Below are 20,618 nucleotides of genomic sequence, written 5' to 3' on the forward strand. Positions count from 1 at the left end.
AGGGGGTTCAGTTTCTGCCCCAACACTAAAATGGACCCCATGAGCTGAGCAGCAGACACAGAGGAACTAATCAGATAGATTAGACTCCAGGAATTCTGTCAAGATGCCAGCAGTGATCCCAATGACTCTACCAATAAACCAGAACAATCATCACAGGGATCCACAGAAGAGCAACCACAGAAGGGGCCGACTTGGACCCCACCAGAAGGCCACTGTCCTGGGCTTGACATGTATGCTCAAACTGTCAAGAAATATGTGAAGAAGGGCTAATGCCCGAAACGTCGATTCTCCTGTTCCTTGGATGCTGCCTGACCTGCTGCGCTTTTCCAGCAACACATTTTTCAGCTCTGATCTCCAGCATCTGCAGCCCTCACTTTCTCTCGAAGAAATATGTGAATGCCAGATTAATCAGCCACACCCACAAGGTGGAGGAAAGCATCACCTGATTACAACGCAGCGCCATCCATGCTCTCAAAACATTGTCATCAAACCAGCAGATAAAGGAGCAGCCATTGTCATTCAGAATGGAACAGATTACTGCAAGGAAATATACCAACAACTGAACAAACCAGGAACACTACAGGCAACTACCGGCCAATCCGACCAAAGAGCACACCCATGAACTAAAATTATTGATCAGGACTTTTGATTCAGTCCTATGCGCCCTCATCCCACATACTGCCCGCGTAGGTGACTTCTACTTCCTTTCCATAGATACTCAAACTAAATACACCAGGGTGTCCCATCACATCAGGCAATGGGACCATGTGTGAGAACCTCTCTGGCTATGTCGAAGGCTTCTTGAAGTCCGTTATAATGGGGACCCACCACTTCGTGACACTGCAGATTTCTGACAGAAACTCAGCACCCACAGACCAGTCGAATCAGGAACATTCCTTGTCACAATAGACGTGCCAGAGAGTTTAGGTCCATTCCCCTCGATCTCTCCTCATTGAAGTGTTATAGCTGAGATACCTGTATGGTGATTCATGGGGTATGATTTTTGTTTTTTTTTATTTATTTCCAATTCAACTTGGATCGTGCACCTGCCCTTTCAGTACTTTGCTGTCCAATGCCAATAGTGCCAAGGCATTCTCATTATAAAAATTAAAGTCTTTCCTAGATCCAATCTCTGGAAGAGAGTGAGATTTCTGTGCTGACCTATTTAAGTTTCAGTCTTTATCAAGAAAGTCATCATATTAGTCAGATACGTCATGCAAGGTAATTACCAAACATAAATCAATAGTTAACAGCATTGCATAAAGAAACTGCAGGTAAGGATTTCACAGTCACACTCCTTGGCTCGGGCACTGATAAATACTATTACTTGTGCTCCTACCATATAGGATTGGACCTGATTGGAGTTCGTGAGGACTGCAGATGGGCTGAAGAAGGGCTCATGCCCGAAACGTCGATTCTCCTGCTCCTTGGATGCTGCCTGACCTGATTGGAGTTGCCAACTTAGCTGGACATAGTCTGAGAAGTTTCATTACATAATGTAAAACCTTCCCAACCAAACAGCAATGTTTCTGTATCCCAGCACTTTTAAAACTAGTAACAATAGTGTTACTAGTTATTAGCATCCAATAAAACTAACAGAAAGTGTACGGTTCTTTGTAATTTCAAAGTGATTTTTTTATTGCTGGTTTGATTGCAGCCCTGCCCAGGAGATTAATCCTTAACTATTGAGACGGCAAGCCAATTCTGCAGGTTCAGCAGCCCTGGACCTCACTGGGTTAACCATAATTAATTAAACAAAAGAATATCAATTGAATCTTACAAGCATTTGGTGCCTTTTGCTGTGAGCTCACATTTCCCATATTGACGCTGTAAGTGATTTTTATGGTCCTTGATACACTCAGCCCGAAGGTGTGTTTACAGCTGTAAAATAGTCCTTGAAATTGTCCTCGACATATGTGAAGCAATCAATTGTTGAACAGTTAATGGATAACAAAATCACAACTTTGGCAATGTATCTCTCACATTCCATAAATGTTTTCTCAGAGATGCAAGGCTATGTGACCCTGCAGTAATTTAACTGTATGACAGGACACAATAATCAGCTCCAAACACAGTCGATGGTCCCTTTATGGTGCATGTATAAGCTCCCACACCACTATCCTGTACACATGTGCAACGAACTAAATAAGCTGTGCTCAATATGGAAACATTAGAGAGTGCATTACCTCCTGCCATTCTCTACTAATTTGACGGATTCACTGAGCCGAATGAACTATGCAATGATACATTTCTCCCTGGCAAAATAAGGAACTAATTCATACCATGTCAATAGTTGTAGAATGAATAATTGCAGAACCAATGATTATAGGCTGGTATTGGAATGGTTGCAACCATATGGTCAACAATTAAGATGAAGTATGTCAAGTATTTTATGTGTTTCCAAAATCATTATATGAAGTCTTAGACTCTTAATTTGTTGCTATGTTTATAAACTTAAAGAATGTAAAACTCACCAGTCACATCTTGATCTGTGTATGATACATTTTTGTAATTTGGCGCAAGCTGAATTCCTGAACACTGCTCTGAAATGTGAATGAGTTCACAGTTAAAAGGATATACACAGGAGAAGCTTTCAATAATCTTTGAATTAATAATTGTATCCATCAGGAGTGCATCATGAATAAAACATTGAGATTGTATTCTGAAATTGAACAAAATAATGTGCAGTGATTATGTTGCTCCAACAGGTTTACTGTTGAGAGAAGGAATCCTATCACACAGACCTGTACAGCCTACATGTCACCCCTAACCCTATATGGTAATAAATGCCCATTGAAATGGACAAAGAATCCCTTCATTTGTATCACCGCCTACTCAGCATAAATAGGGTTAGAGACTAAGTGCTAGTTTCTGTGGTTCTGTTCGCCGAGCTGGAAGTTTTTGTTGCAAACGTTTCGTCCCCTGTCTACAAAGGTCTAATGACCTTTGTAATCATTAAAAACACGGAAATAGAGAATACACACCGGATCATCAACTCCACACTCACAGGAATCAGATTCACGAGAGAGGAAGAAAAGGACAACCAACTCCCATTCCTAGACGTGAGGGTACAGAGAACACCAAACGGAGAATTCACCACTAAGGTACACAGGAAAGCCACACACACAGACCAAGTCCTGAACTATGAAAGCAACCACCCCAATACACACAAACAAAGTTGCATCAAGACACTGTTCAAAAGGGCCACAACACACTGCAGTACACCAGAACTGCAAAAAGAGGAAGAGGAACACCTATACAAGGTATTCGCAAAAAACGGATATCCTCGCAATTTCATCAACAGATGCCTAAGGGAGAGACAACAGAACGAGGACATGCCACAACCCAAAGGACTAGCCACACTACCATACATCAAGAACATCTCTGAAATGACAGCCAGACTACTGCGACCACTAGAACTTATAACAGCACACAAACCAACAGCCACTCTCAGACAACAACTCACCAAAACGAAGGACCCGATACCCAGCATGAGCAAAACTAACGTAGTGTACAAAATCCCATGCAAGGACTGCACAAAACACTATATAGGACAAACAGGAAGACAGCTAACGATCCACATCCACGAACATCAACTAGCCACAAAACGACACGACCAGCTATCCCTAGTAGCCACACACGCAGACGACAAGCAACATGAATTTGACTGGGACAACACTACCATTATAGGGCAAGTGAAACAAAGAACAGCCAGGGAAATCCTAAAAGCTTGGCACTCATCCACAAACTCCATCAATAAGCACATAGACCTGGACCCAATATACCGGCCACTACAGCGGACAGCTGAAACTGACAACCGGAAGCGGCAGGGACAGGCCACTATAAATGCCGGAGGAAACACCACAGAAGCGCTTCACAGGAGGCTCCCAAGCACTGAGGATGTCACCTAGACAGGGGACGAAACGTTTGCAACAAAAACTTCCAGCTCGGCGAACAGAACCACAGCAATGAGCACCCAAGCTACAAATCTTTTCACAAACTTTAAGTGCTAGTTTTGCCAGAAACGCCCATTAATACACATTCAGGTTGGCACTATTAACACAACAAAGATTTCTTGTCATTATTTTTAGCTTTACCGGAGGTGATTGCTCACCCCGTGAAATCAACAGGCCTATGAGCCCCTCCCATCAGAGTATCAGTCAGTCAGTGGGGGTGAAAATGATGCTGAGCATATTTCAAAGAAAGCAAATGGGTTGGCAAAAGCAAACCCCTGATAAATGAGAGCAGTTTGTCAAGTGCAGTGATTGTGGAACGGGTTTAGAAACCCACAGATTCTAAGTTTGAAATCTAACCACACATTGAATCAATGTGAGCTGGTGAGTAATAAAACCAAACTGATTCACTGAGCCCCTTCAGTGATGGGGATCCTGCCACCCTATCTTCATCTCGCCGGCATGTCAGTAGGCTCATATCTCAGCATGGATTATAAACTGGAGTGAGACTTTAACCCACAACCTTCTGAGAAGGAGGTGACAGTGCTCTGCCTGAAACAGACAGTCAACAATCAACATTGCTTGTGTGACAAGGAGTTATTTCCCATCAAAATTACAGTATACATCAACCCGGCATATATGACGACTTCATTTTCATGGTCCCAAAATTCCTGTTTTTGCATATACCTTAACCCCTCCCACCCACTTTTCCAGCCCCAAGATGCTATTCTGACATTTGGAGCCTCAATTTTTCTCTCCACAGATGAATGTTTCATTGACCTGTACTTTCTAACTGGGTGTAAGGGATCAGGGTGTAGGCAGACAATACAGGCTGTGCTGCAATAATATGCAGGAGTTTAAGACGTACCCTGCACATAGCTGACCCCCTAAGGTGATTGGTAAACATGACAACCACCACTTCTTCACTTTTATACTTGGCATATGAGTTGACTCTTCATTTCTGGAGATATGTTAGCAGGTTTTAAAGGTCAACTTCTACATGTGGCTAAAACAGTGTTAGTGTAGCATAGGGTCTGGTTGGAGATTTTCATGAGCAATCACTGCTGTTTAGGAGGAAGAATGGCTTTAAATCAGTGCCCAACACAATGACACGCCACACAAAGACATTTAAGATGAGGTGTTCGTGTGGCTGTGCGACTTTACTGCTGAGTGTAATTGAGAGCAAAATTATTTTCTTCGGTGAATCATTACTGTTGGTACAATTCCTGGATTGTAAGCTTTCTTTGATATCTTTTATTGTTTCCTTTATCATGCTCTCATCGAATCTCTCTGCTTTATTGTTGAAAATAGCTTTGTGATCAGTAACAATGCCGCCCTGGCTAAAAACATGAGGGAAGAGGAGAAAAAACAAAAATTATGTTTAATGCTAGTTACTGTTTTGTGACACTGGAGCAAGATCCAACAGATATAATCAATGGAGCTGAATTTCATCTGCCCTGTGCATTCAGCTCTTGAAGAACTGATATAAATAGGCAAATCCCGAGGGCAAATATTGGGATGATTCCAGTTACTTCGCCATTACTTCCTCTCAATGTTGTCCTCCTCCAACTGAAGCTTTAAACCATCATCATCCAACAGAGCACTCGTTTGCATATCTGCACAGATTTCAATGAACATGATTGGCCCATATTGTTTTTATCACACATAATATAAATTTATCAGAACTTAGACTTGTGTTCCGAAATTGCTACCTTGTGATTGTGATCTCGACTGTTTGATATCTTTGAATATGTCCATAAACAAATTGCATCTGAAAGACATAAAGCAATTGGTAGATAAACATACTCCTGCATAGGTGTGTGAGACAGCAGATAAAGACAGGCGGAGGGAACAGTAACAGTTCGACACAGAGTACTCAGGTATGCTGTTTATGTAGAAAAGGATGAAGAATGGGATTTGAGAGACAAGTCTTTTAGAGAGAAGGGACAGACGTGATGTTCTAAATGGGGGAAAAGAAAAGGGAATGACCTCTGTTTAACATGTGTTATGGGCCAGGCCAGATGCATCCCCCAAACATTTCAAGAAGGTAGAATAGACCCTAATGTTTCTAGTTGTTTTAAGCAGGTGTAAGGTGGATATTCCAGGAGTGATGCAGCTGGTCAAACCACACAGTTTTAAACAAAACAGAATTTATTTACACACAAACAAAAGAAAACCGGGTTTAATTTAACATTATAGTTTGAAAACCCAGCAGACACGAAAACGCAAGTTAACAAAGAGTTGTTCTGATTTCCTGCAACATCCCCTTGGCAAAAAGGTAAATTCAAACACAGGCTCTGACAGGAGAGAGAGAGAGAGACGACAGAGAGAGTCAGACAGAAAATCTCTGTTGAATCAGGGACTCCTTTTTCCCTAGCCACTTTCTTTGCCCAGTTGCTTCAAACAGACTCCTTGCTGAAACCAGAAAAAAACCCTGAACTGGGAGAACTGCTGCTCCCCTTTCGTTGTACAAGTGTTTTACAAAAAAAGTTCAATAGACCCGGCGGGTCGGTGTGGACTTGTTGGGCCGAAGGGCCTGTTTCCACACTGTAAGTAATCTAATCTCCTCTTCTGTCTGATACAGTGAGGTATTGTTTGATTTGCTACTTTTTCCTATTTACTTTTTCCCTTTACCGAGATAGACCAAAGCATGTGTCCATTTTAGAAGTTATCAGTGGCTACAGGGATCATAATAAGTCACATGTATGATGATGCTGACATTTTGAACTTCATTTTTTTTAAGTGGGTTCGTAAAGGCAGAGGTTCCAATATGTCTGGAAATATCTGATTAGATTAGATTACTTACAGTGTGGAAACAGGTCCTTCGGCCCAACAAGTCCACACCGACCCACCGAAGCGCAACCCACCCTACAACCTAACACTACGGGCAATTTAGCATGGCCAATTCACCTGACCTGCACATCTTTGGACTGTGGGAGGAAACCGGAGCACCTGGAGGAAACCCATGCAGACACGGGGAGAATGTGCAAACTCCACACAGTCAGTCGCCTGAGTCGGGAATTGAACCCGGGTCTCTGGCGCTGTGAGGCAGCAGTGCTAACCACTGTGCCACTGTGCCATCCATAAGGAGAAAAACAATTCTAATTTGACTTTACCAAGATGCCTCCATTTGTCAAAACGTATAATATTTTCAAAACAATTTCTAATAATTGCCATTCAATAAAACTATATTAAATGTTTCCAATCTGTTCCTTAAAAGTTTGTGTGCTTTTCAAAGTTCATGAAAGTTTCCGATGATCTGTTTGCCAGTTCAATAGAGAATTCCTGTTCTCTGTTTTTACTGTCATTCTGGCATAAATCACATTTCCTGTAATAGAGTCATAGAGTCATAGAGATGTACAGTACGGAAACAGACCTTTCGGTCCAACCCATCCATGCCGACCAGATATCCCAACACAATCTAGTCCCACCTGCCAGCATCCGGCCGATATCCCTCCAAACCCTTCCTATTCATATACCCATCCAAATGCCTCTTCAATGCTGTAATTGTACCAGCCTCCACCACATCCTCTGGCAGCTCATTCCTACACACTCCACTCTCTGCATGAAAAGGTTGCTCCTTAGTTGCTCTTTTATATCTTTCCCCTCTCACCCTAAACCTATGCCCTCTAGTTCTGGACTCCCCCACGCCAGGGAAAAGACTTTGTCTGTTTACCCTATCCATGCTCCTCATGATTTTATAAACCTCAATAAGGTCACCCCTCAGCCTCTGACGCTCCAGGGAAAACAGCCCTAGTCTATTCAACCTCTCCCTATAGCTCAAGTCCTCCAACCCTGTCATCACTCTTGTGAATTTATTCTCAACTCTTTCAAGTTTCACAACATCCTTCCGATAGGAAGGAGACCAGAATCGCACACAATATTCCAATAGTGGCCTAACCAATGTCCTGTACAGCCGCAACATGACCTCCCAACTCCTGTACTCAATACTCTGACCAATAAAGAAAAGCATACTACACGCCTCCTTCACTATCTTATCTACCTGCGACTCTACTTTCAATGTGTTAGTACCTTATTTGCATTTGTAACAATAAACTATATACCTTAGGGCCCAATTTTAACAAACATTTTAAAAGGTATGTAACTTTTAAAGTGCTTTCAACAGCTTTCACGGTTTCACTTTGGACATCTGTTGGGATGAGCAATTATGAGATCAAATTGTTTATTTTGGGGGATTTACGTGCGCTTGGATGTAGTCCAGTTTTTATGATAAACTTGTGAATTCATATTATGTAAAGTGGATATGTTGTTGGGATGGGGATGGGTCAGAATGGGAGGTGGAGGATTGGTCGGGGATTGGTTGGAGGCTAATTAAAGCACAGGGGTGGGAGATGGAAAGGCAACTCAGGTTCCATCCCAATTCATGTCTCCTACAGAAAATATAAGCCGAGATGTCTTATTTAGGGAAATGTAGAAACAAAAAAACAGATTTTGATTTACAAAAACAATAACGATTCAGCCAATAATTTCTCTCTCTAATTAAGTGAGATTATGGCTGATCTAATCATCCTCAATTCTGCTTTCTTATCTTGACCCCATAAACTTTACTCCGTTACTTATTAATCATCTATATATCTCAGCCTTGATTATATTTAATGACCCAGCCTAGAATGTCCTCTGCAATATATAATCCTACAGATGAGGCAGTCAGAGGTTGGGGAACAAGCAGGAAAGGGTAGTTGAGGTCATGATGAGAGCAGCCATGACGTTATTGCTATCCTTCCATCATAAGGTCAGAAGCAAGGATCTTTGCTCATTCAGCACCACTCCTGAAGCAGTCCAGCTCAAATACAACAATGTCCAGGCTTGGTCTGAAAAGTGACAATTGCATTTGTGCCACATAAATGCCTGACAATGACCATCTCCAATAAAAACAATCTAACCATGGTCCCTTGACATTGAGCAGTGTTACCATCACTGAATCCCCCACTATCAACATCCTGTGAGTGACCATTAACCAGGAATTTAGCTGGACTCACCATATAAATACAGTGGCTACACGAGCAGGTTAAATGCTAGGAATACGGCAGCAAGTACCTTACTTTCTGACTCCCCACTGCCTGTGCACCCATGTTAATATTGGAGTGCAATGTTCACTGTGTTATAATTGTGGTGTAATGTTTCCTGTCTTTATAATGGGTGTAATATTCTCTAATATTTAAACAGAATAATAAAACTTGTTCATATTGGACTGTAACATTACTTGCATTAATATTGGAGTGCAATGTTCTCTTTGTTAGGATTAAGGCAAATTATTGCTGATACTGAAGCATAGTTATTATTAGGGTAGAATGTTCTGTATGTTAATATTGAGATGTAGCATTTCCCATGTTGATATTTAAGTGTAATATTTCCTCAGTTATTACTGAGTGCTGCCATATTGTTTAATTTTCAAAATAATTTGATGTCAGGCACTGAAACATAAACTAATAACCAGATAAATTATAAAACAGATGCAATTTACCAGGGACAGTTGGGTAATAATTCCCAGTACTGTCCTTCATATGGTATTTGGCAGGTACATTCATCACCATCCCAGGAACCTTCATATTTACACGGATTAACTGATTGACTAAAAGACAAAACATTTTATAATGAGGAATATAGTCATCCAGAATGAGGAATCACCAGATTGAAAATATTAACTCTGTTTTCTTCCCATAGATGCTGTCAGACCTGCTGAGTTTCTCCAGCAATTTCTGTTTCTGATTCAGATTTCCCATATAAGCAGGTCTTTGTTTTATTTGAGTGGCTCTTTGAAGGATCTATCCACCCAGTTCCACTCACTGGTTTAGTCTCCATAATCCATTTTGTTTTGTCTTTTCGTGCACATCTTTTTTTTCGGGCAGAATCCTGTAGGGGCCTGAATGACCTGAGCCATGGTGTGAAATGTGGCAGAATCATGTGAAAAGTTCAATGAGATTTAAATTGATGTCGGGAACAATTCGCAATATTTTAAAAATAACTTTAGGGTGTCAATGTGACGTTTTCACCAAGGAGTGTGGACTAAAGAATTAAAGCCAATTAAAGAGGGATTATTGCTTGGTAACAACCTTGTTTACATTGTTAAAAATCACACAACAGCAGGTTATAGTCCAACCGGTTTAGTTGGAAGCACACTAGCTTTCGAAGCAACGCTCCTTCACCAGGTGATAGTGGAGGGCTCGATCGCAACACAGAATTTATAGCAAAAATTTGCGCTGTGATGTAACTGAAATTATACATTGAAAAATTGACCCTCTGTTAAGCCTTTCATCTGTTAGAATACAGTGATAGTTTCACTTCTTTCATGTGTAAATCACAAAACCTTTTTTTAAAAGTTGCGTTCTCGGGTTAGCTGTTAACAATGGTGATAGCTAGACAATATGTTGAAGGTGTTGGCCCCCTGTGTTCTCTGTCTATGCCATGATGTTTAGATTGATTCTAATCTAAAAAGTGAGATAACAGAGTTTTACATAAATTCATGCAGTTTTTGAGTTCAGAGTTCGACATGAATGTATGCAGTTTTTGAGCAAAGTGCAATGTAACCCTGCAAGTACAAATTCACCCCACAAAATATGTGTGCATGTGGGTCTTTGTCTGTCTGTGTGTGTGTGTCTGTCTGGGGAAGGGATTGGGGATTTGGAAGGCAGTAAAAGTCGCCTACATGAGAAGTACGTGGGATGAGGGCACGTAGGGAACTCTGAAGGACTGAATCCAAAGTTCTGATCAGTGTGTTTAATTCACGGGTGTGTTCTTTGGTCGGATCAGCTGGTAGTTGCCTGTAGTGTTCCTGGTTGTTCGGTTGTCGGTACACTGCCTTGCAGTAATCTGTTCTATTCTGAATGACAATGGCTCCTCCTTTATCTGCTGGTTTGATGACAATGTTGTGATTGGTTTTGAGAGCCTGGATGGCATTGCGTTGTGAACGGGTGATGTTTTGCTCCACCTTGTGGATACGGCTGATGAATCTGGCATTTATATATTTCCTGACAGTTTGAGCATACATGTCAAGCCCAGGGCAGCGGCCCTCCGGTGGGGTCCATGTTGACACCTTCTTTGGTCGCTCCTCTACAGATCACTACACACACACACACACACATTCTCACACTCACAATCCCCACCCCAGACAGACACACACACGTGGACAGACAAAGACCCACATGCACACATATATTTTGTGGGGTGAATTTGTACTTGCAGAGTTACATTGCACTTTGCTCAAAAACTGCATACATTCATGTCGAACTCTGAACTCAAAAACTGCATGAATGTACGTAAAACTCTGTTATCTCACTTTTTAGATTAGAATCAATCTAAACATCAGGTCATAGACAGAGAACACAGGGGGCTAACACCTTCAACATATTGTCTAGTTATCACCATTGTTAACAGCTAACCCGAGAATGCAACTTTTAAAAAAAGGTTTTGTGATTTACACATGAAAGAAATGAAACTATCACTGTATTCTAACAGTTGAAAGGCTTAACAGACAATCAATTTTTCAATGTATAATTTCAGTTACATCACACTGCAAATTTTTGCTATAAATTCTGTGTTACGATCGAGCCCTCCACTATCACCTGATGAAGGAGCGTCGCTCCGAAAGCTAGTGTGCTTCCAATTAAACCTGTTGGACTATAACCTGGTGTTGTGTGATTTTTAACTTTGTACATCCCAGTCCAACACCGGCATCTCCAAATCTTGGTTACAGTGAATCACCTCATTGATATAGAGCTTTCTATCTCACTGCTGGCAGGGAGGAAGGTGGATGCTGAGAATCATCGACACGGAAGTAAGAGTGGGTGCCAGGTGACTTCAGTTTACTGCTTGCTCTGAAGGACCTCTGTGTTAGACATCAGACACTAACATCTCAAGGCATACTCCATGGATACCACCCACAGACACCCCAAATCCATTGACAATGGCATCTGATATGTGCCCGCCTCTTAAAAATCCTCACTCTACGTCTCTGATCCATCTACAGTACGTGTCTGAACTTTAAAATTGCAACTCGGGATGCAAGGGCAACGATCATTGTAGCACTATAACAAGGATCCTGTGAGATCAATAACTAGGACTGCACAAGGCCACATCTCCAGTTTGTACGCTTGCTGTCTTAGCACACACTACCTCGGTGCTCAAAGCATCCCCTGCCTTGTATTGACTTGCCTATCAGCATATTGCACCCTCAGCATGACAGACTGGCCTAATATTGCATCTGCACTGCCATGGTGTTTAGCATGGACACACAGCGAGAAAGCTTGTCATCATGTCAGCAGTCCTCAGTCAGGTCCAACCAGTCAGCAGGCCTTTGTTCAGTGATTCCTGGCAGAGTGAGTCATAGAGTCATAGAGATGTACAGCATGGAAACAGACCCTTCGGTCCAACCCGTCCATGCCGACCAGATATCCCAACCCAATCTAGTCCCACCTGCCAGCACCCGGCCCATATCCCTCCAAACCCTTCCTATTCATATACCCATCCAAATGCCTCTTAAACATTGCAATTGTACCAGCCTCCACCACTTCCTCATTCCATAAACATACCATCCTCTGCGTGAAAAGGTTGCCCCTTAGGTTTCTTTTATATCTTTCCCCTCTCACCCTAAACCTATGCCCTCTAGTTCTGGACTCCCCGACCCCAGGGAAAAGACTTTGTCTATTTATCCTATCCATGCCCCTCATGATTTTATAAACCTCTATAAGGTCACCCCTCAGCCTCCGATGCTCCAGGGAAAACAGCCCCAGCCAGTTCAGCCTCTCCCTCTAGCTCAAATCCTCCAACCCTGGCAACATCCTTATAAATCTTTTCTCAACCCTTTCAAGTTTCACAACATCTTTCCAATAGGAAGGAGACCAGAATTGCACGCAATATTCCAACAGTGGCCTAACCAATGTCCTGTACAGCCGCAACATGACCTCCCAACTCCTGTAATCAATACTCTGACCAATAAAGGAAAGCATACCAAATGCCTTCTTCACTATCCTATCTACCTGCAACTCCACTTTCATGGAGCTATGAACCTGCACTCCAAGGTCTCTTTGTTCAGCAACACTCCCTAGGACCTTACCATTAAGTATATAAGTCCTGCTAAGATTTGCTTTCCCAAAATGCAGCACCTCGCATTTATCTGAATTAAACTCCATCTGTCACTTCTCAGCCCATTGGCCCATCTGGTCCAGATCCATTTGTAATCTGAGGTAACCCTCTTCACTGTCCACTACACCTCCAATTTTGGTGTCATCTGCAAACTTACTAACTGTACCTCTTATGCTCGCATCCAAATCATTTATGTAAATGACAAAAAGTAGAGGGCCCAGCTCCAGTCCTTGTGGCACTCCACTGGTCACAGGCCTCCAGTCTGAAAAACAATCCTCCACTACCATCCTCTGTCTTCTACCTTTGAGCCAGTTCTGTATCCAAATGGCTAGTTCTCCCTGTATTCCATGAGATCTAACCTTGCTAATCAGTCTCCCATGGGGAACCTTGTCGAACGCCTTACTGAAGTCCATATAGATCACATCTACTGTTCTGCTAACTATCATCTGGGCACAGGTTTAACTAGTTCTTTCCCTGATTACCAGTTGGCAAGAAGAGGACTCAATGTGGTGCTGATCAGTCGGTCATTGGAGAAGCTGAGAGCCACGGCAGAGTTCTCATGTACACCTGATCAGGTCCTGGGGATTTATCCACCTTTAACCGTTTCAAGACATCCAGCACTTGCTCCTTTGTAATCTGGACATTTTGCAAGATGTCACCATCTATTTTCCTACAGTCTGTATCTTCCATATCCTTTTCCACAGTAAATACTGATGCAAAGTATTCATTTAGTATCTCCCCCATTTTCTGTGGCTCCACACAAAGGCTGCCTTGCTGATCTTTGAGGGGCCCAGTTCTCTCCCTAGTTACCCTTTTGTCCTTAATATATTTGTAAAAACCCTTTGGATTCTCCTTAATTCTATTTGCCAAAGTTATCTCATGTCCCTGTTTTGCCCTCCTGATTTCCCCCTTAAGTATACTCCTACTGCCTTTATATTCTTCTAAGGATTCACTCGATCTATCCTGTCTATACCTGACACATGCTTCCTTCTTTTTCTTAACCAAGCCCTCAATTTCTTTAGTCATCCAGCATTCCCTATACCTACTAGCCTTCCCTTTCACCCTGACAGGAATATACTTTCTCTGGATTCTTGTTATCTCATTTCTGAAGGCTTTCTAGATGTCCCAGATGTCGAAAAGGTATAGTACATTTCCTCAGGGCCCCCACTCCTTTTCTCATTAATCCTCCTTTTGCGGTCTGGTTTCTGTCATCCAGTTGGAAAGTTCACTGTCAGGAATCAGTTGGTGGAATGAAACTCTTATCTGCATGGTTATAAAAAGCAGCTGCTAGTTTACAACCTCCTTCCGATTTGGAGGGAAGACCAGAATTGTACAATATTCCAAAAGTGGCCTAACCAATGTCTGTACAGCTGTAACACGATCTCCCAACTCCTGTACCCAATGCTCTGACCAATGAAGAAAAGCATACTAAACACCTTCACTATCCTATCAACCCCGAGACTCTGCTTTCAAGGAACTATGAACCTGCACTCCAAGGTTTCTTTGCTCAGCAACACCCCCCAGGACCTTGCCATTAAGTGTACAAGTCCTGCAGCACCTCGCGTTTATCTAAATTAAACTCCACTTGCCACTCCTCAGCCCATTGACCCATCTGATCTAGATCCTGTTGTTCTGGAATGACCTCCTTCACTGTCCACTACACCTCCAATTTTGCCGTCATCTGCAAACTTACTAACTATACCCCTTAAACTCACATCTAAATCATTTATATAAATGACAAAAAGCAGTGGACCCAGCACTGATCCTTGTGGCACACCACTGGTCACACCATTCCGGGTGTGAAAGGCAGCTCCCCCATCACCACTCTCTTATCTTCTACTTTCAAGCCAGTTCTGTATCCAAATGGCTAGTTCTCCCTGTATTCAGTGAGATCTAACCTTGCTCACTAGTCTACCATGAGGAACCTTGTCGAGCACTATGCTGAAGTCCATATAGATCATGTCTACCGCTCTGCCCTCATCAATCCTCTTTGCTGCTACTTCAAACAAAATTCAATCAAGTTCATGAGACATGATTTCCCACAAGATCATGCTGACCTTAGAGAATTTCCAGATTTTGACTCAGTGACACCGAAGGAACAGTGATTATATTACCAAGTCAGGATGGTGAGTGGTTTGGAGAGCAACTTGCAAGTTCTGGGTAATCCAAGATGGAGGACAGGATAAATTTCTGGCTGTAAGGGCTGCTTTTTTTGAGGTAATTTCCTCGCAGTCCAGGAACAGCAATTCCTGTTTTATATGCTGTTGCATTGTTTTGGAACTTTGGCAAAAAAAAGTCAAAACAACAGAAGTTTAAAAGGGAGAAGAGCAGACAAAGGAAGCACATGGTGAGGACAGTGCAGGAGGGAGAGAAAGAGAACCTGCACAGTTACTGCCTTTGCTGTTTGAATTTGTGTATCGCTGGACATCAGAGAACATCTGGGAAAATTAACAAACAGTGAAATTCAGAACTAATCTTGGAGGAACTGTTGGGCAAAGTTCACAGCACAGAATCCGATAAGTTCATTGTTTTAAGGCTGTCCAAGAGAGGCTGTAGTAATGGGTATAGTGGATTCTTTCTTGATTATGTTTTTGGAGGTAAGTCTCGATTTAAACTTAAATTAAATGGCTATGGCTTATATTTTAACCTGGGGCAGTGTTTGTAGAGGAATAAGACGGTGTTATTTTCTGGGTCTGGAGATTGTGAAGGAGCAAAAACGGCCTTTGCAGTGATATGTATTACTTGTCAGTTGTGGGAATTTAAAGAGAGTTTAAGGGTTACTGCAGATTATATCTGCCATAAATGCTGTTGGATGCAAGTCTTATCAGATCGAGTGAGTCGGTTGGAGAGACTGGTAGAAGCGATGAGGAATTTGCAACAGCAACAGTGTGTGGTGGATGGCAGTTATAGGAAGGGGGGAAAGTCTCAGATACAGTCACACAGATGGGTTAACTCCAGGAAGGGTAAGAGAGGTAGGCAGCTAGTGCAGGAGTCTTTTGTGGATATACCCATTTCAAACAGGTATGCTGCTTTGGAAAATGTAGGGGGTGATGGATTCTCAGGGGAACGTAGTACGAACAGCCAAGTTTCAGGTATGGAGATTGGCTCTAATGCAACGAGGGGTATGTCGGCTTCCAAGAGATCAATTGTGTTAGGGGATTCCGTAGTCTGAGGTACAGACAGACGTTCCTGTGGCCAGCAGAGAAAAAGCAGAATGGTGTGTTGTTTCCCTGGTGCCAGGATCAAGGATATCTGAGGGTGCAGAATCTCTCTCGGGGATGAGGGGCCAGCAGGATGTCATTGTCCACATTGGAAGGGAAAAGGTTGAAATCCTGAAGGGAGATTAGAGTTAGGCAGAAATTTAAAAAGGAGATCCTCGAGGGTAGTAATATCTGGATTGCTCCCAGTGCTACGAGCTAGTGAGGGCAGGAATAGGAGGATAGAGCAGATGAATGCATGGCTGAGGAGCTGGTGTATGGGAGAAGGATTCACATTTTTTGAGCATTGGAATCTCTTTTGGGGTAGAAGTGACCTGTACAAGAAGGACGGATTGCACTTAAATTGGAAGGAGACTAATACTGGCAGGGAAACTTGCTAGAACCGCTTGGGAGGATTTAAACTAGTAAGGTGGTGGGACCCAGGGAGATAGTGAGGAAAGAGATCGATCTGAGACAGGTACAGCTGAGAACAGAAGTGAGTCAGGCAGGCAGGGACAAGGTAGGAATAATAAATTAAATTGCATTTATTTCAATACAAGGGACCCAACAGGGAAGGCAGATGAACATGGGACTGGGATATCATAGCAATTACGGAAACATGGCTCGGGGAAGGCTAGGACTGGCAGCTTAATGTTCCAGGATACAAATCCTACAGGAAGGATAGAAAGGGAGGCAAGAGAGGAGGGGGAGTGGCATTTTTGATGAGGGATAGCATTACAGCTGTGCTGAGGGAGGATACATCCAGGGATGTTATTTGGGTAGAACTGAGAAATAAGAAAGGGATGATCATGTTGTTGGGATTGTATTATAGCCCCCACAATAGTCAGAGGGAAATTGAGAAACAAACTTGTAAGGAGATCTCAGCTGTCTGTAAGAAATAATAGGGTAGTTATGGTAGGGGATTTTAACTTTGCAAACATAGACTGGGACTGCCATAGTGTTAAAGGTTTAGATGGAGAGGAATTTGTTAAGTGTGTACAAGACAATTTTCTGATTCAGTATGTGGATGTACCTACTAGAGAAGGTGCAAAACTTGACCTACTCTTGGAAATAAGGCAGATGACTGAGGTGTCAGTGGGGGAGCAGCGACCATAATTCTATTCATTTTAAAATAGTGATGGAAAGGATAGACCAGATCTAAAAGTTGAAGTTCTAAATTGGAGAAAGGCCACTCCCCCTCCTCTCTTGCCTCCCTTAAGAGAAATGTCCAATACCAATCAGTTATGCTGGGCATTGTTGAGACTCCATCTGAAACACTGTCTACAGAGTTTGTTGCCACCCTTATTGGGTAGAGGGCAAACCCTATAGTCAATCCTAGCTGTAATTTGCAGCATGAAAAGAACTAAGAATGAGAAGGGAGTTGTGGTGTGTTCAGTAGACAATCAATTGACCTAGTGTGCACCAGGAAGGCGGTGGCCCTACAGCAGGACTGATAAGGCCTGAGGAAAGTCAGTATTGGGGAGGACTGAGCCCCACAGCAGGACACCTCTGTTGAAAAGCATGCTTCGGGAGGCATAAGACCATGACAGCTGGAAAGGGTCCAGAATGGATCGTGTCTAAGGACAAAGGAAGCATAATATGGGGCCCAGAAGGTCAGTACAACAAAGTATACTGGATTGTAACCAGAAGCTGATCATGAATATGATCAGGAGGTGGTATGACCCAGACCCCTCTGATACCAGAGCAGAAAGCTTGGTGGAAGGGACAAGGTCAAGATAAATATGAGAAGGTGCTGTAATTCAGACAACCCTTGTCAGTAATATAACCGGTGACAGGCGAGAACAGTGAGGGTGGTGGCTATCAGACGTGAGAGTTTAAAGCCAAAGGCCAGATAGTGGTTGCAGTAGGGGAGGCACCAATGTCCCGCTCTACTCAGAGGGCAGCGAGGATGATGACATTCACTGGAATGGGTTAGAAAACAAAATGGGCTTGTATTGACATGGGGCGGGAAGAGGTGGGATGACCTACCATCCTATGAATCAGAAAGACCCGCACCTATAGCTCATCTGTGAGCTGTAGTTAAACATTGAAGAGATAGGCAGGGGAATCCACAGGACAGGGAAAAAATTAACTTAGAACCTTTTAGCCCAGCAGAAAGGCAAGTGTTATTGAACAGATTGACCAAATGATTAAAATTAATTGGAATCCCACAAACCCCGCCCCCCCCCAGTTTGCAAGTAGAGTAGTAAAAAGAAACAAGAAACAAAAAAGATAAGGCCTTAAAAATTAGCATTCTGACTTAATGCAAAATTAAAAGTGAAATTCTTTGCTCAGTGGATATTTATCAAGTTGAGATTTATGGGTGTAAATATTTTGTTGTGACTGTGTGCCATATAACTGTTGGATTTCGAATGTGAAACTATTGTACATCAGATTCAGAAGCAAAGTCAGGAGGCATGCTTTCACACACAGAACTGTCAAAATCCGAAATACGTCCCTCCAGTTGGTGGGCGATACTGTGAAGGCTGAGATGGATGTTGTCAGGTAAGGGAAATAGAGCAAATACAAAGCAATAGCATCGAAAAATAAAATTAGTCTTAAAAATTAACTTACCAACTTTGATAGTTTCTGCTACAAATTCACAAGAGGACCCAACGTAGTTCTCCTTGCAGTCACATTTATGTCCATTCCAGGTCCCTCCATTCTGACATGAACGTGTTGCTGCATCAGAGATAATAATAGTATTTCAAATATCAAAGTTTGTGAGAAGATTTGTAGCTCGGGTGCTTGTTGCTGTGGTTCTGTTCGCCGAGCTGGAAGTTTTTGTTGCAAACGTTTCGTCCCCTGTCTAGGTGACATCTTCAGTGCTTGGGAGCCTCCTGTGAAGCGCTTCTGTGGTGTTTCCTCCGGCATTTATAGTGGCCTGTCCCTGCCGCTTCCGGTTGTCAGTTTCAGCTGTCTGCTGTAGTGGCCGGTATATTGGGTCCAGGTCGATGTGTTTGTTGATGGAGTTTGTGGACCTGGACCCAATATATCGGCCATTACAGCGGACAGCTGAAACTGACAACCGGAAGCGGCAGGGACAGGCCACTATAAATGCCGGAGGAAACACCACAGAAGCGCTTCACAGGAGGCTCCCAAGCACTGAGGATGTCACCTCGACAGGGGACGAAATGTTTGCAACAAAAACTTCCAGCTCGGTGAACAGAACCACAGCATTTCAAATATCACATGGTTATTGAGAAGGATCATCATACAACAGCATTTCATTTTTAAAATTTTCTGATTTCTATCTCCCTTTGTCTTTGGAGCATAATTGCATTGAGCCCTTATTCGATGGGCATCCTCATTCTCTTTTGCGCAACCATTTTCCAGTACATCTATGAATTTGGCCTTTGGTTGTTGACCCGTGTTTTGGCACTGGAGGCTATGAGATAATGGAAGACAAAGTGGAGGACACAGATCAAACTAAGCAAGACTGGATTATAAAGTTCTGTGTGTGAAAACATGCCTCCTGACTTTGCTTCTGAGTCTGATGTATAATAGTTTCACATTCGAAATCCATGTAGATAATGGAGAACACCATGGACAATGGAGGTAAAACTGCATACTTCAGGTCATGCTGTAAAATGGAGGAAAGACTGGAAATGGTCAGCAAATACAGACAGTAAACGATAACTGGCAGCAAAATGAATAATGGGAGACAAGCTTGCTAACAGAGGGCAAATACAGGGCAAATTGTGCATTTGAATCAAACTGGGTTTTGGAGAACTTTGAAGAAATTAAAGTTTAATCATCCATGATCATATTACATAGCAGAACCAGCTTGATGAGCTGAATAGCCTATTCCTGTTCCAATCTATGATAGCTTGGATAATCAAACTCAGTAATTTAGGTCAAAACTAGATAGAATTGACAATGAGGCTACTCTATATTTTGGAGTTCAAACTTGGGAAATAGAGACAAAATTGGATAATGGAGGATTAAAAGGATAATAGAAACAATAAATTCCAATGAATATAATCCTTGTCTATTCAGTCTCTCCTCATAAGCTAACCCCCTCAACTCCGGAATTAACCTCGTGAACCTCCCCTGGCAGCAGCTTCGGTTTGCCAGTACCCACAGCACCCAAGTTGAAACATTTTATATCGAAAGGCCAAGCAGCAGTTTTATCATGACAACAGGTTTTAAATTTAGGCAATCAATTTAAATCGGGCCCTTAGCTACCAAAGACCTGTTAAATTTAAATCTGATGGTTTTGACAACCTGGGACCAATCCAAGAGAGAGAGAGTGAAATTGGCTTTCACAGTCATTTATGCATTAGAAAAATAATCAACTAAGTAATAACGGTACCAACGATGTAGAAACAATGGAAAAAGGTCTTTCCATTGGAGAATCTGAGTA

The 20,618-nt window shown here is 42.5% G+C and overlaps 1 long non-coding RNA gene across 1 annotated transcript; it reads right to left on the reverse strand.

The window, feature by feature from the left end:
• Positions 1–2,248: 2,248 nt before the first annotated feature.
• On the reverse strand, positions 2,249–18,916 carry LOC122548258 (uncharacterized). The gene is made up of 3 exons (XR_015754361.1): positions 18,827–18,916; positions 5,666–5,724; positions 2,249–2,543 (listed from the first exon to the last, which is right to left on the reverse strand). It is a non-coding gene; the product is annotated as an uncharacterized LOC122548258 (long non-coding RNA).
• Between the last annotated feature and the right edge of the window lie 1,702 nt (positions 18,917–20,618).

The sequence above is a fragment of the Chiloscyllium plagiosum genome, unplaced genomic scaffold, assembly GCF_037043375.1.
Source record: "Chiloscyllium plagiosum isolate Xiang-an unplaced genomic scaffold, Cpla_swu_hap1 HiC_scaffold_44, whole genome shotgun sequence".
Lineage (NCBI taxonomy): Eukaryota > Metazoa > Chordata > Chondrichthyes > Orectolobiformes > Hemiscylliidae > Chiloscyllium > Chiloscyllium plagiosum.